Below are 16,707 nucleotides of genomic sequence, written 5' to 3'. Positions count from 1 at the left end.
ATTGTTTGGTGGCATGCAACTTTCGTTTGACCACTTCAAGGTACTTGGCACCCATCGTTAGGCAATTCGTGAAGTTCCGTGACATGCCAAAAATCAAAAGAAAGCATCGTTGCACAATTCATGGAGTTCCGTGACATGCCGAAAATCAAAAGAAAGCATCGTTGCACAATTCGTGAGGTTCCGTAACATTCCGGAAGTAAAAACAAAAAGGGATGGTTGCGTAATTCGTAAAGTTTTGTGACAATACGGAATGAAAACAAGTATCGTTACGTAATCCGTAAGGTTCCGTAATGTTACGGAAAAAGAATCAGCAAAGAAGGGGGGTGAACTTATCAAGATATGGGGTGCAAATAGCAATTCGACTCTAGGCCCTTCCGGAACATTTTGGAAGTTGGGTTTCTTAAGGAGGAAGCAACTGGGCGGCAAGCTCCTCCACGTTTTTGAAAAATGGTTTCCGCGGCTTCCATCGCTTCCGTAAAATTTCCGAAAACCTTGGGTAAGCATATTTCACTTAACATTGGTGAAAGGAAAGAGAAAAAAAGATGAAAGTTAAGTCATATATGCTTCCGTAAGGCTTCCGTAAAATACGAAAAAGGGGGGTAAACTTAGTAATTCGGGTGCGCTTAGAAATCTTCTTCATTAAGTCTCTGGGTGGCAAGCACCTCCCTTTTTTCCTATAAATAGGGGAGGGGGGAGCTGTTTCAAAATGTTCAAGACCCCTTGGCTATGCATTTCGGCTATTTTGGGCAAAAAACACGTTTTCGTGAAGAAAAAATCGAGTCGAAGTGCTTCAGTAACGCCTCCGTAAGCGATTATGTGGAAATTCTTCATCATTCTTCATCGTTCTTCACCGTTCTTCATCCGTTCTTCGTTCTTCAACGGGTAAGTTTTCGAATCCGAGACTTTCAATTCATTTCTTGTTTTGTGTACTTTCACTTTAATTTCGTTTACTTTCAGTTTTCTTTTCTTCCGTTTTTAACATGCTTTAGTCATTTACTTAAGTCATTTTCTTGCCTAATGAAAAAATAAAATAAATTTCCACCGATCATTTGAATTGTAACATCCGTTAATTTCTGTTAAAATGAAATCTGACCATTCGGTCATGCCGTAACCACGTTGGAAACCAAAAAGAGGTAAAATAATAATATAATAATAAAAAATATCTTTTAGTAAAATAAATAAATAAAAAATCAATCGGACATTTTTCTTTGGGATTTCTCTTTCTTAAATCGAATCGACTAATAACCAAAGTGAAACTAAGGCTAAAATCAATTCATAAACCAAACTTTTGTCATTGCCTATAAAAGCCATTTTCAAAGGTCCAACGCCTTGAAATGGTCTTTTCTGCTTTTATTGGTTAAGTGTAGATTTCTAAAAAGCCTAAAATCAATATGTAACTTTGTTACCTCTTTCAAAAATAAAGAAATCATTAATGGTCCAATGCCTTAATGTTTTCTCACTTTTCAAAAGAATCGAAAGATTGTCTAATGGTCCAACGCCTTAAATGACCTTTCATTCAATAACAACTAAAAAATAACTTAATCAAAACGCTTTGTTCACAAAAGAACTACGTAGGTCTGATTTTCTCATCACAATTGAGGAATACGTAGGAGCAAAGGGAAACGCCCTTGTCGACCACAAAAAGATAAAATCATAAAAAGGCATAAAAAAGACATAAGAACGTAAAAAGGGAAAAGAATATAAATTGAAGTCATATTTGCACATTTGATTAAAGGCTGCCGTCTCTTGTGATGGACGCGTGGGGTGCTAATACCTTCCCCGTGCGTAAATAAAAATCCCGAACCTTTCACTTAAAGTTCGTAGGCTACGTCTTTTCCGATTTTTCCGACGTTTTCCTCAAATAAACGTTGGTGGTGACTCTGCGCGTATTCCTTTCTTGGAAGACGCACCCGCGAGCCCCGCGTCGCCCTCCCGCCGAAGGATAGGTTGTGACAGTTGGCGACTCCACTGGGGACAATTTTTAGAGAGTTAGGCCAATCAATCAGTGCGCTTTCCTTACCATGACTTCCCTTTTTGTTCTTTTTCTTTGTCTTTCTCCTTATGTTCTTGTGTATATAAACTCTTTTGATGCTTTTAGTGTGTTTTAAAATGTATGCATGAGGTAAATATTTATTCATTTGATGCACACAAACACCAACACTATTTGCACACACGGTGAGTTGAAAAAGGGCCCTATACCCGGGTCCATGGGAACTTAAGGAGTGGAGGTGAATCTGTGATCATGCTAGGTCTCCGACTTGCTTGATTACAGTGAACCCTCATCTAGAGTTTTTTTCTTTGATAACATATTGTTGCTAGTAGTCCCTACTGCTGCAATATGTTCTTCAAAGGGGATGATACCTCTAGAGACCATCAAGAGAGATATGACCGCCTTGGGAATTATCACTAAAAGCCCTTTTAGCTCCCTCCCATATAGGTCCCGTAAATAGGGGCACGGGGCAAACACTCTGCGTGCCATTTTTTCACACTGCCATGCATAAGTGTTAAGTACCCTTTTGCTTATATTTGTTTGTGAATATTGTCGTACTATGTACATCCACGTGTTGTACCTTTCGCATATGCATCATGTGTGGGTCCCGTCTTAATCCCCTCTCTTTGGAAAACCAACGGAAGGTCCGTGTCTCCTTCTTAAATACATACGTTGAGCACTGTGTTACCCCAAGACGTTGTATCTAAGAAGGAGACAATTTTCCGGGCTCCCGTGTTCATAAATTGCATTTGTATCATTTGCATTTCTTCATGCATTCATCAATTCCACCCATGATAGATGTCGGAGTTTTGATTCGTGCTAGGTTTTGTTTCACTTTAGTAAAACATGGGATCAAGTCAAAAGCCTTCACTTAAAAAGAGGTTCTATCAAGTCAAGGTCAAGAGCCTAGGAATCACCAGCCTAAAAGAGCTAGGGCAATTGATGGGTCAGCTCCAGTGGCAAGCTTTTCGCAAAGCTTACGGTAAAATTTGGGACCTAGCCATGGTAGAAGTCTCCACAGAGTCCATTGCCTCCCTCGCCCAGTATTATGATCAGTCGTTGAGGTGCTTTACTTTTGGGGACTTCCAGCTATCACCCATGGTGGAAGAATTCGAAGAAATCCTAGGATGTCCTCTAGGGGGAAGGAAACCATACCTCTTCTCAGGGTTCTATCCCTCATTAGCTAGAATTTCTAAAATAATCCAAATCTTGGCGTAGGAAGTAGACCGCCAAAAGCAAGTCGAAAATGGGGTGGTCGGGATACCGAGAAAATGTTTGGATGCAAAAGCAAGAATCTTGGCAGGTAGAAGCGAATGGGCCCCGTTCATAGACGTTCTCGCACTGTTGATCTTTGGAGGAGTCCTCTTTCCGAATGTGGATGGGTTGGTGGACCTGGCAGTGATCGATGCTTTTCTCGCCTATCATAACCACAAGGAAAGCTCGGTTGTTGCTATGCTAGCCGACCTATATGAAACCTTCGACCGAAGATGTGAGAAGAGCAGTACGAGGATTGTCTACTGTACTTCCGCTCTTTATGTATGGTTGGTTTCACACTTTTTTCGCCAAGAGGTAAGGCATGCTTGCCCGTTAGAAGGTCACCATTCATGCACAGAGAAAGGAGGCGCAAATTGGGACCAACTCTTATCAAACAAAGAAGGAGCGTCTGTCAACTGGTTACCTCGATGGAAAGAAGGAAGAACCAGAGTTCTTGTCTCATGCGGAGGATTTCCGAATGTTCCCTTGATGGGGACAAGGGGTTGCATCAGTTACAATCATGTTCTTACTATAAGACAACTTGGCTACCCTATGAGAGGGCCACCACTAGAGGAAGAGCTCGCAGCTGTCATTTCACGAGGGTTCAATGAGACCAACGTGGAGATCCTTCAGAAGGTCCGCAAAGCATGGGAAGTGGTACAAAAGAAGGACAAAGAGCTCAGAGGCAGCAACAATGGGCCCATTGGTGGCTACCGTAAGTGGTTGAAAGCCCACGTGCAAGGTTTGGATTGACTCCCAAGTCTGAGGACCGCTAAAAGGGAAGAAGTTGAGGCACCGGAGGAAGATGAAGAGGTGCAGGCCCTTAGGACCGGACTCGAGCAAGCTCAAACAGTCAAAGAAAGGTTCAAATCAGTGGCTCTTAGGATCCGAAAGGAGAATGCCGAACTGAGGGATGTAAATATAGCTACCACCAAGGCCTTGGAACAAGAGACCAAGAGGGCTCGTAGGGAAGAGCATGACCGGAACAAGTTCTGAGGGGCTCTGTGGAGTAGTAACAGCGAGCTTAAGCTCTGGAGGGAGGAAAGGGACCAATCGTGGGTAGACAATTTGATCTTGAAGGATGAGTTGAAGGCTTGCTCAAGGTCCAAGAGAAGTTTGTCTCAGCGTTTATGCGAGACAGAGACCAACATGTTAGCCATCATCAGCAAGTACCAAGAGGAACTAAGTCTAGCCACGACCCACGAGCATAGGGTGGCGGACGAGTATGCCCAAGTGTACGCGAAAAAGGAGGCTAGAGGAAGGGTGATCAACTCGTTACACCAAGAGGCAACCATGTGGATGGACCAATTTGCTCTTACCTTGAACGGGAGTCAAGAACTTCCCTGATTGCTAGCCAAGGCCAAAGCAATGGCGGCACCTACTCCGCCCCCGAGGAAATCCACGGACTTCTCGGCTATTGTCAGCATATGATAGATTTAATGGCCCATATAATTAGAAACCGCTAGGAAGCTTGTATGGTCGCTCCGATCTTGACTAGATATAACTTTCTGAATAAAATGAGTTGATCCCATATTTCTACTCCAAAGTTAGTGCGAATCAAATCACTTCTGCATTTTATCTCTAGCATACATTCATTATTCTTTACCTACTCCTCACGTTTAGGTTTTTTTTAGGAAAAGCACCATAACTAAACGCGCCACAAGGCATCCCTATCGCACCAGATCCAAATCTAGAACGATGGGTGACCAAGAGGAGACACAGGAACAGATGAAAGCCGACATGTCAGCTTTGAAAGAACAAATGGCTTCTATGATGGAGGGCATGCTAGGAATGAGGCAACTCATGGAGACCCAACTCTCCTAGCTACCGCGCACCATCCTCCCCCAAACGCAGTAGGACGAGAGAAGAGTACACAGGGGCACAACAGCAACCCCCATTTAGGATACAATCGGGTGGCTTACCCTTATGGATTACTGCCTAATTACATGCCGCCAGTCATGCACGATGACGCGGGCCATGTCTCTTCCCCCTTCCTTGAAAGGGAGCCTCCTCAAAAGCCCCATGAGGCCCATGAAGATCATCAAGAGCATGCCCAAGGGGATGTTGATTTCTATCCGCCGATCCCCATCGAGGGGCTGGCACCCAACACATTGCCTCAGCACAACCTCACAGCACAGCCAATATTCTTGTCCGCGGAAGGACCACCCCCGACGGCCGAAGAAAGAAGGAAACTCGATCTCCTCGAGGAGAGATTGAGGGCTGTTGAAGGCTTTCGTGACTATCCGTTCGCGGACATGACGGATCTTTGCTTGGTACCGAATATTGTTATTCCCCCAAAATTCAAGGTGCCAGACTTCGACAAGTATAAAGGTACCGCTTGTCCCAAAATCCATCTCAAGATGTATTTTTGCAAGATGGGCGCGCACTCTAAGGATGAGAAGCTATTAATACACTTTTTCCAAGATAGCTTAGTCGGAGCCGCGGTTGTTTGGTACACTAATCTGGAAGCTTCTCGCATCCGTACTTGGAAGGACCTGATTACTGCTTTCCTAAGGCAATATCAGTATAATTCCGATATGGCTCCCGATCGTACCCAGCTACAGAATATGTTCAAGAAGGAAGGTGAGACCTTTAAAGAATACGCACAGCGGTGGAGAGACCTGGCAGCATAAGTGGCCCCTCTCATGGTCGAAAGGGAGATGATCACCATGATGGTGGACACCTTGCTAGTGTTTTACTATGAGAAGTTGGTAGGTTGCATGCCGTCCAGCTTCGCGGACCTAGTATTCGCCGGGGAAAGAATCGAAGTAGGGTTGAAAAGAGGGAAGTTCGATTACGTTTCCTCCACAAGTACCAATGCTAAAAAAATCGACGCAACTAGGGAAAAAAGGAAGGAGGGGGATGCCCACGCCGTCACTTCGGCGCCAGCATGGGTCAAACCTCCGCAGACATCTCATGGTACACATCAATATGCGCAACATCATCCGAGCTTCTCAGCTCGCGCTGGGAACTCCTCCAATTCAGCACCCGTACAGCCTAGGGCGCCCGCCCCCATCCAGAGGGAGGCCCCCTAAGTTCCGGCTCCAACCACGACTCGCCCGGCCGGCAATGCCCACTTTGGTGCCAGTTCCAACGTAATGAGGAACTATCCCCCGAGGCCAATTCCAGAATTCACCCCACTCCCAATGACGTACGAGGACCTCTTGCCGTCCCTCATCGCCGACCAACTGGCTGTAATAACTCCCGGGAAGATCTTCCAACCCCTTTTCCCAAAGTGGTATGATCCTAACGCCACTTGCACGTACCATGGGAAAACCCCGGGCCATTCCATCGAAAAATGCCTAGCCCTTAAATACAAGGTCCAGCATTTGATAGGTGTCGGATGGCTAACATTTCCAGAGGACCAACCCAACGTGAAAACCAACCCGCTCGCCAATCATGGAGGGGGAGTGGTTAATGCCATTGAGTCGGATAGGCCGCGCAGGTCTAAGCCTTTAAGGGACGTAGCGACCCCTAGGAGGTTTATCTATGAGGCCCTACAGAAGGGGGGTGTAATTCCCCACAGTGGGCATGAAGAGGATTCTTGTCTGTTGCATCCCGGCGAGCTACATAATATGGAAACATGTTTGGCAGTGGAGGACCTTTTGCAACGGATGATAGATCAAGGTCGACTGGAAGTCCGCAATGAGGGAAGGGAAGAACAACATATATGTATGCAGTCCACGGATGAGAGAAGTTTTGGAAGGCCTAAACCTTTGGTGATATATTTCACCAAGGGCACAGCTTCACAAAAGCCCCGATACTCCTCGACAGCTAAACCTATCCCTTTCCCATACCAAAACAGCCACGCAGTCCCGTGGAGGTACACACCTCCGGACGAAAGGAAAGAAAAAGCCACTGACATCAGCTCGTTGTTGGCCAAGGTAACCAATATCACGGGACTGAGCGGTGTGACACACAGCAGTCGCGTGTTTGCGCCCACCGACCTAACAATCCAACCCACGAACGTTAAGGGGAAGGCAAAGGTAGTGGAAGAACAAGATGATAAAACGCCTCTCACTCAGAATGAGGATATTCCGGTAAAAGGTCTTCCAGAGAAAAGGGATGGTTATAGCAAGAAGGAGGTGTCGCTAGAGGAAGCCAGCGAGTTTCTCCGCATTATTCAGCAGAGCGAGTTCAAGGTCATTGAACAGCTTAACAAAACCCCGGCCAGGGTCTCATTTTTGGAATTACTCATGAGCTCCGAGCCTCATCGGGCTTTGCTAGTAAAGGTCTTAAATGAAGCTCATGTGGCCCAAGATATCTCTGTAGAAGGCTTCGGAGGGCTCGTCAATAATATCACCGCCAACAATTATCTCGCCTTCGCCGAAGAAGAAATCCCCGCCGAGGGGGGAGGGCACAACAAGGCGTTGCATGTATCGGTCAAGTGCATGCACCACGTCGTGGCCAAAGTACTCATCGATAACGGTTCTAGTTTAAACATAATGCCCAAAAGCACTTTGGAGAAATTACCGTTTAATGCTTCCCACCTAAAGCCAAGTTCCATGGTGGTCCGTGCCTTCGACGGCACCCGCCAAGAGGTTAGGGGAGAGATCGACCTCCCTTTACAGATAGGCCCTCACACCTGTCAGGTTACCTTTCAAATAATGGATATTAATCCCCCTTACAGCTGCCTATTGGGATGCCCGTGGATCCACTCGGTGGGAGTTGTTCCCTCTACACTCCACCAAAAATTGAAATTCGTAGTGGAGGGGCATTTGGTTATCGTATCGGGCGAGGAAGACATCTTGGTGAGTTGCCCATCCTCTATGCCATATGTGGAGGCCGTGGAGGAGTCGTTGGAAACCGCTTTCCAGTCTTTTGAGGTGGTAAGCATTTCCTCCGTGGATTCCTTCTCTCGGCAACCTTGCCTGCCAGATACGGCAGTAATGGTGGCCCGGGTAATGTTGGGGAATGGTTACGAGCCCGGAATGGGTTTAGGCAAGGACAACGGCAGTATAACTAGCCTGATAAGCGCCAGAGGAAACCGTGGGAAGTTTGGGTTAGGCTATAAACCCACACAAGCAGACATAAGGAGAAGCGTTGCGGGAAGGAAAAGCGGAAGTCAAGGCTTGCGATTAAGACATGAAGATGAAGGAAGCTCGCCCTGCCACATAAGTGGGAGCTTTATAAGCGCGGGTCTAGGGGATGAAGGCCAAGTCGTTACAATATGCAAAGATGATGCTCTGAGTGGGTTGGATTTGGTACGACCATGCCCTCCTGGTTTCCGACTAGGAAATTGGCAAGTGGAGGAGCGCCCGGACATTTACGCGACAAGCATAATGTAAACCTTTTTATGGCTTTTAAAAGCTCTACAGTTAGGCCTAGGCTTTAGAGTTTCCTTTTGTTAAGGCTTTGTGTCTTTTGTTCCTGAATTTATAATACAAAGATCTTTCTTCATCTGTTCCTACGTCTCTACCCGTTCTCATCCATTTGCATGTCTATTTCTTTACGTTTAAAACGCCAAATCCGACAATAAGTCCCTCGAAGGTACTAATACCTGGGACCCGCCCATCGATTTCGAGCAAGAAACGAATCAGACAGAGGATGAAGAGCATGAGGATGTGGGACTTCCCCCGGAGTTGGAAAGGATAGTCGCCCATGAGGACCAAGAAATGGGACCTCATCAAGAAGAGACAGAACTAGTAGACTTAGGAACTGGCAGTGGAAAAAGGGAAGTAAAGATAGGAACGGGTATGTCCGCACCCATCCGTGAAGAACTGACAGTCCTGCTAAAAGACTACCAAGACATCTTCGCTTGGTCGTACAAAGATATGTCCAGTTTGAGTTCTGACATTGTACAGCACCGATTACCCCTGAATCCCGAGTGTTCCCCGGTAAAACAAAAACTGAGGAGGATGAAGCATGAGACATCCTTGAAAATAAAAGAAGAGGTAAAGAAACAATTTGACGTTGGGTTTTTGGCTGTCGCTCGGTACCCAGAATGGGTTGCCAACATCGTATCAGTCCCTAAGAAGGATGGGAAGCTGTGAATGTGTGTGGATTATCGGGACCTGAATCGGGCCAGTCCCAAAGACAACTTTCCTTCATGGATGGGTTCTCCAGTTACAATCAGATAAAGATGGCGCCGGAGGATATGGAAAAGACTACCTTTGTCACCCTGTGGGGAATGTTCTGTTACAAGGTGATGCCCTTTGCACTCAAGAATGCCGGGGCAACTTATCAACGGGCTATGGTAGCTTTGTTCCACGATATGATGCACCAAGAGATCGAGGTCTACGTGGACGACATAATTGCCAAATCTAGAACCGAGGAGGAACGCCTTGTCAACCTGCGGAAGTTGTTCGAAAGGCTTAGGAGGTATCAATTGAGGTTAAACCCCGCTAAGTGTACCTTCAGGGTCAAATCAGGGAAATTGCTAGGTTTCATCGTAAGCCAGAGAGGGATAGAGGTGGACCCCGAAAAGGTGAAGGACATCCTTGAGATGTCGGAACCCCGTACCGAGAGGCAGGTCCGAGGTTTCCTAGGACGTTTGAATTATATTGCCAGGTTCATATCACAGCTCACCGCTATTTGTGAGCCATTGTTCAAACTCTTACGCAAAAACCAAATCGTCCATTGGAACGAGGATTGTCAAGAGGCATTTGGAAGGATCAAATAGTGTCTCATGAACCCTCCTATGCTTATGCCACCGTTACCTGGAAGGCCTTTCATTTTGTATATGACGATTTTGGACGAGTCGATGGGATGTATGCTGGGGCAACATGACGAGTCCGGGAAGAAAGAGCACGTTGTCTACTACTTGAGTAAGAAGTTCACGGCCTGTGAAATGAATTACTCCCTGCTTGAAAGAATGTGTTGTGCTTTAGACTGGGCATCCCATCGTCTAAGACAATACATGCTGAGCCATACCACCTGGTTGATATCCAAAATGGACCCGGTTAAGTACATCTTTGAAAAGCCAGCTCTCACAAGACGGATCGCCCGGTGGCAGGTCTTGTTATCCGAGTTTGATATAGTTTACGTCACCCAAAAGGCGATAAAAGGGAGCGCCTTAGCGGATTATTTGGCTCAGCAGCCTCTTAACAACTATCAACCCATGCATCCCGAATTCCCGGATGAGGACATCATGGCCTTGTTTGAGGAAAAACTAAACGAGGACCGAGACAAAAGGACTGTATGGTTTGATGGACCGTCAAAACGTTCTAGGCCATGGCATTGGAGAAGTATTGGTCTCTCCAGAAAATCAATGTATACCTTTCACAGCCAGGCTGGGGTTTGACTGCACCAACAATATGGCTGAGTATGAAGCGTGTGTCCTGGCCGTCCAGGCAACAATTGACTCTAATGTCAAACTGCTCAAAGTGTACGGGGACTCAGCACTGGTGATTCACCAGCTGAGAGGGGAATGGGAAACTAGAGACCCCAAGCTGATACCCTACAAAGCCTATATCAAGGAGTTGGCTGATTCCTTTGATGAGATCTCCTTCCATCATGTTCCCCGGGAGGAAAATCAAATGGCGGATGCGCTTGCTACTTTGGCGTCCATGTTCCAGCTAACACCGCACGGGGATCTACCATACATTGAGTTCTGGTGTCGTGGCAAACCCACACATTGTAGTCAGGTGGAAGAGGAACGGGACGGTAAGCCTTGGTATTCCGATATCAAGCGATATGTTGAAAGCAAAGAGTACCCACCGGAGGCTTCCGACAATGATAAAAGGACGTTGAGGAGATTAGCGGCCGTTTTCTTCATGAATGGGAGCATACTATATAAAAGAAACCATGTCTTGACTCTCCTGCAATGCATGGATGCCAAAGAGGTGAACCACATGATCGAGGAAGTCCACGAGGGCTCATTTGGAACACACGCCAATGGCCATGCTATGACCAAAAAGATCCTGAGAGCAGGTTATTACTGGCTCACCATGGAAAGTGATTGCTGCATGCATGTAAGGAAATGCCATAAATTTCAAGTGTTCGCGGACAATGTCAATGCTCCGCCACATCCTCTAAATATCATGTCCGCCCCTTGGCCTTTTTCCATGTAGGGAATAGACGTCATCGGGGCCATCGAGCCCAAGGCTTCGAATGGCCATCGTTTCATTCTCGTGGCGATAGATTATTTCACCAAATGGGTTGAAGCGGCTTCTTACACCAATGTCACGAGGAGTGTAGTGGTCAGGTTTATAAAGAGGGAGCTGATTTGTCAGTACGGACTCCCTAGGAAGATCATTACTAACAATGGCACCAACCTGAATAACAAGATGATGCAGGAAATGTGTGCGGATTTCAAAATCCAGCATCACAACTCCACGCCCTACCGGCCAAAGATGAACGAAGCCGTGGAAGCAGCCAACAAGAATATTAAGAAAATTATTCAGAAGATGACAGTGTCATACAAAGATTGGCATGAAATGTTGCCTTTTGCCTTGCATGGATACCGAACTTCAGTACAAACTTCTACTGGGGCAACGCCGTATTCCTTGGTTTATGGAATGGAAGCGGTACTCCCATTTGAAGTAGACATCCCTTCCCAGAGGATACTAGCAGAATCGAGCTTAGAAGAATCAGAGTGGGCTCAAACACGCTATGACCAACTCTACCTTATTGAAGGTAAGCGCTTGATGGCCATGAGCCATGGGCTCTTGTATCAACAAAGAATGAAGAATGCGTTCGACAAGAAGGTACGCTTGCGCAAGTTCCATAAGGGGGACCTTGTGCTAAAAAAGATGTCCCATGCTGTTAAAGATAATCGAGGGAAGTGGGCCCAAACTACGAGGGGCCTTTCGTTGTGAAAAGGGCTTTTTCCGGAGGGCCCCTGGTGCTTACCAACGTGGATGGCGAGGAGCTACCTTCACCCGTGAACTCTGATGTTGTCAAGCGATACTATGCTTAGAATCTGGGGCAATTAAGGATGTAGCTGCATGTTCTTTTTTTGTGTGTGTTCTTCTTGGTTTCCCCCAGAGATTCCTGTCTGCTGTAATTTTCTCATCACGGTCTTCTAAAAAGAAGAGAACATGAGTTTGAGGCTTCAGTCCTCACTTTGTGCTTTAAACCATGTGCAGTCTATGATAGCCTGAGCCCTTTCGCTCAGTCCACGGGATGCCCCAAAGCGCTTAATTAAAACTAAACCTAACCGACTCGTTGCATTTGAAAACATTCATACATACACATACGCATGCATGTTTTGTGATAACAGGGACAGAATCATCTTAGGCCGTGGTCAGATGCCGGGAATAAGCTGAAGGCAGAAACCAATCAAGGTAAGATGGTAACACGGCCACAGTTTGCCGCACAATGTCGTTTCCTACTTTCAGGTACTTAGGGACAAACGCAAGTAGAGGCTAGGGTCACAACCGATAGATCATCATCCCTTGCCTAGCTTTGGACAAACGGAAAGCGCCGCTGCAAGGCAGCCAGCCTACTACAAGGTTGTGAAAACAAAGATGGATACCTCAAAGCCCTACACTGGGGCAATGAGAGGCATTGTGCATGAGCCTCAAGCGAACCTTGGGGCAGATCTAAAGTTCTCACCCGTCGATGTTTTTGAACAAAAAAGGGGGGGACAAACCCTGGGATTTCAATAGATTGATTAAATGGCTTCATCACCATCACTCCAAAAAATGGTCAAGTGACTAAATCAAACAGAACATACACTCTGAGGGAGTTCCCAGAGAGATTTGCAAAAGATAGGATAAGGCTGCATGAATTATCACCTCTTTCAAAAGGACAGTCAACCTGTGTTTTCCAAAAAAAAAATTCCAATCAAAATCATAAAATAAGGAAAGAATGTCATGAACATTGTACAAACTTTCCATTACATTGCATTGTTTCATATGAAGTCCGCATTTACCAAATTTCATGACAAAGGTTGTATGCATCTGCATCCCTAAAAATTATGTTAACTGCTTAGATTTCCTACATCTAATGAATTTGGGATGACCGGCCCTCTCAATGAGTCAATCTCATGTTTTCTCATAAGGGTGGACGCTTGGGTACTAGAACCTGTATCCTTTAGAGGACTACACGTCCTCACCTTTCAAGGGCTACATGCCCTTGCCATCAGAGGGCTACACGCCCTCACCCTCAGAGGACTACGTGTCCTCGCCTTCAGAGGGCTACACGCTCTCGCCTTTAGTAGGCTCCACATCCGCACCTTAAAATAATTTAAGGTCCTCTGCCCTTAAATTCTTAACCGAGACTTGCACTCCTGGTTGGGCCAGTAGTTTCCTTTTATCAGTTCCTGGGCCACCCCCTGATATTGGAGGAGGGCCAACTGTGCGAGCACAATCAGAGAGGGAGGCTATCACACAGCTACTATGCATACCGGGGCAAGATTTCACCCGTGCCGCTGCAAAGAGACAAGTGTAGATCATGCGCACCAACATGAACACTCTTATATTGATATGGATGACGTTGCTACTTAGCAACGTTCTGCCCAGCGACCGCAATGCCGATCTCCCCCTGCGGATGTATCAGTTGGTCTGTGTCATCCCGACATAGGTAAGTATGCATATGGTTCAACTGATTTCTTATACCATCCACTATTTGCAGGGATCGTGCCCGCAAGACACCCAGTGGACCCGGAGAAGTCCAACAGGGTCTTGGGGTTTCCAGCTCTGATTACGGACTTCTGTCAGTTCTACGAAGTGTCTGTCACCCCCGACAAGGTCATCAGGTCCCCTATTAATCAAGCTTTCATCAAGAAGTATTGCGCCCCCAGGCAGGCGCAGGGTGAAACACCACAGCAGCCTGAGATGGCTGGCAGTGGGCAACAAACGCACCGCCACCACCTCTAGAGTTCATCTCAGCTCATCCACAAAAAAGGTTAGAGCATTGCCTACGACACATGGCCGACAAATAGGCGACCATAGTCCAAAGCCAAAGGTAAGAAAAGTACTAGGTCCATGACCGACAAGTCATCATGCGTCCAGCTCAAGACGTTAAAGAAGCGCTACTAGGAGGCAACCTAGTAACTTTTAAATTTCTACTTGTTATTTGATCACCTTTTGTTTCGCAAGTCATAGTAGGACACACCTAGCTGCTCATGATCCTAGGAATTTAAATAAAACAAGTGCAAGCAAGGAAGGTAGTCATACCTCACAAAATATATGTATGTGTGTTTAGGTAGCAAGATACCTTAGATATGCATGTATGTAGCAAAAAGATATCTCACAAAATATATATATGTATGTTTAGGTAGCAAGATACCTTGGATATGCATGTATATAGCAAAAATATCTCACAAAACATATATATGTATGTTTAGGTAGCAAGATACCTTGGACACGCATGTATATAGCAAAATACCTCACAAAAATACATATGTTTAGGTAGCAAAATACCTCATGGAAAAAGAAAAAAAAAGAAAAAAAAAAGAAAAAAGAGAGAGGAAATGAACAAATGATAAATAACTTAAAAAAGGAAAAAAGAGGAAAAGGAAAAGAGAGCAAGTAAGGAAAGATAAAGAAGGAAGGAAAAAAGAAAATAATAAGAATAAAGAGTTGTCTAGCTAAAAAACAACATGCTTGTGAAGAGAGATAATTTCCAACTTTTATTTGAAGGAAAAAATTCGCTGATGATAGCTAGTTTTTGAAAAAAAATGTGTGTACACATTTGAAGGGTAAATGTTGTGAAAGTTTTCCGAACACCCAAGATCGACTCGGATGAATGCACAAATTGATAAAAGAACATATTTTGGAAACACTGGGTTGACTAAAATAGGGAAAATGAATTATGAGCCGTAGCATCACATGACCAAAAAAATTTCGACACTTGAGTGTCCACATAGGTGCATGCATGATTAGTTTTGCATAAAATTTCCAAATCATCATTATTACATTTTTGTCATGGAAATAATGTGGGACATCCCCTTTTATCTTGGGATCAAACCAAACCCTGACATATATCAAGTCCAGTCGCGCTACAAGCCTTGAGCCAAAATCCCAATTTACCATAAATCTTGACCCAGGGTGAGAATGTCAATCCTTGCCCTCGGAAGAAAACAAAAAAGGGGAAGCAAAAAGAGAAAATTCCCAATCAAAGAGCGAGAGAAAGCAAAAAAAAAAAAAGAAGAAAGAAAATTCCCGATCAAGAATCGGAATAAAAACAGAAGAAATATGCAGAAAAGTCTTTGGATCAGACAATATCTGAACAATACAGAATTTTCACCAAGTAAAAGAAAGGAAACCACGACCTAAAGTGGTCGTCTCCCTTTGATTGCCAACCTAAATCCTGTGCGTCGGTGACTTGATCACCTAACACTAAACAAAAACAGAAAAGGAAAAAGTCAAAAACACTCAAAGCCAAAGTTCCCACCAAATAAACACCATTCCCAAGAAAAAGTCCTATTGATCCATGATCACGCACGTAATCTTTGATTTGACAGGAAATAATTTGCAAAATCAAGTCATGGCATATCTATGGTTCGGAATTAGGATGAAACACTTACCCGTGTGAGATTGATACACTTTGAGTGATTTTCTTCTATTTTTGTTGAACCTAGTGTTTCCTCTAAATGCTCATTTAGAAGCGAAATGCTAACATCCAAAATCTCATTTATGGTTATGAGAAGATTTCATCACTATACTTCCCTTCCCCGGTAGACACATTGTTTTTCGTCCGAAAAGCATATGTTGCTCTGATTAGTTGGAAGTTTTCTCTCTTTACTAAAGCATGTTCGCATTTTAGTGAAGAAAACGCCGAGACTATTTTTAGTCTCACGAGTTATCCAGAACTACGTAGGTCTGAGTTCCTCATTGAGGATACGTAGGAGCAAGAGCCTCGCTTTTGTCGGCCGCCCCACAATTTCTGTCATACTGACACTGGAGTCACGTGACATGCGGAGATACCTGTCGCAACGTGCCCTTCGCGGGTGAGCGAGGGCGAGGCTCACGGGTGCGCTTTCCAAAGGAGGAAAGATGCGCGGAGTCGCCACCAACGTTTATTTGTGGAAAACGTCGGGAAAACCGAAGGAAACCGGTCAAAATGAAAATTCTAAGTTCGGGAGTTGTATTTACGCTTGAGGAAGGTATTAGCACCTCTCACGTTTGTCTCAAAGGACAACAGCCTATTTTTTAGAATTGTGGAATTGCATTATCTTAACTTTTATTTCTTTTTATTTTTTGAGGTCGACAAAAGCGGGGCTTTTGCTCCTACGTACCCTCCTTTGGAGAGGAAATCAGACCTACGTAGTTCTTTCATAAGCGTGAATCAAGCGATTCTTTTTACTTGATGGGTGATCATTTTAAGGCGTTGGACCTTAAAAGTGATCCTTTTTACTTAGTAAGAAACTGAAATGATAAAACTTTCAAAAACCTATTTTTGTGGACGAGCTTGACTAGGCGAGTTGATTTTAGCCTTAGTTTCACTTTAGTTAATTAATCAATTCAATTAAGAATGAGAAATCCCAAAGAGAAAACGTCCGATTGATCTTTCGCTTTTATTTTACTAAAAGGTATTTTTTTATTATTATATTATTATTTTACCTCTTTTTTGAT

Source organism: Glycine soja, chromosome 1 (genome assembly GCF_004193775.1).
Source record: "Glycine soja cultivar W05 chromosome 1, ASM419377v2, whole genome shotgun sequence".
NCBI lineage: Eukaryota > Viridiplantae > Streptophyta > Magnoliopsida > Fabales > Fabaceae > Glycine > Glycine soja.
Note: the sequence above shows the minus strand (reverse complement) of the source record.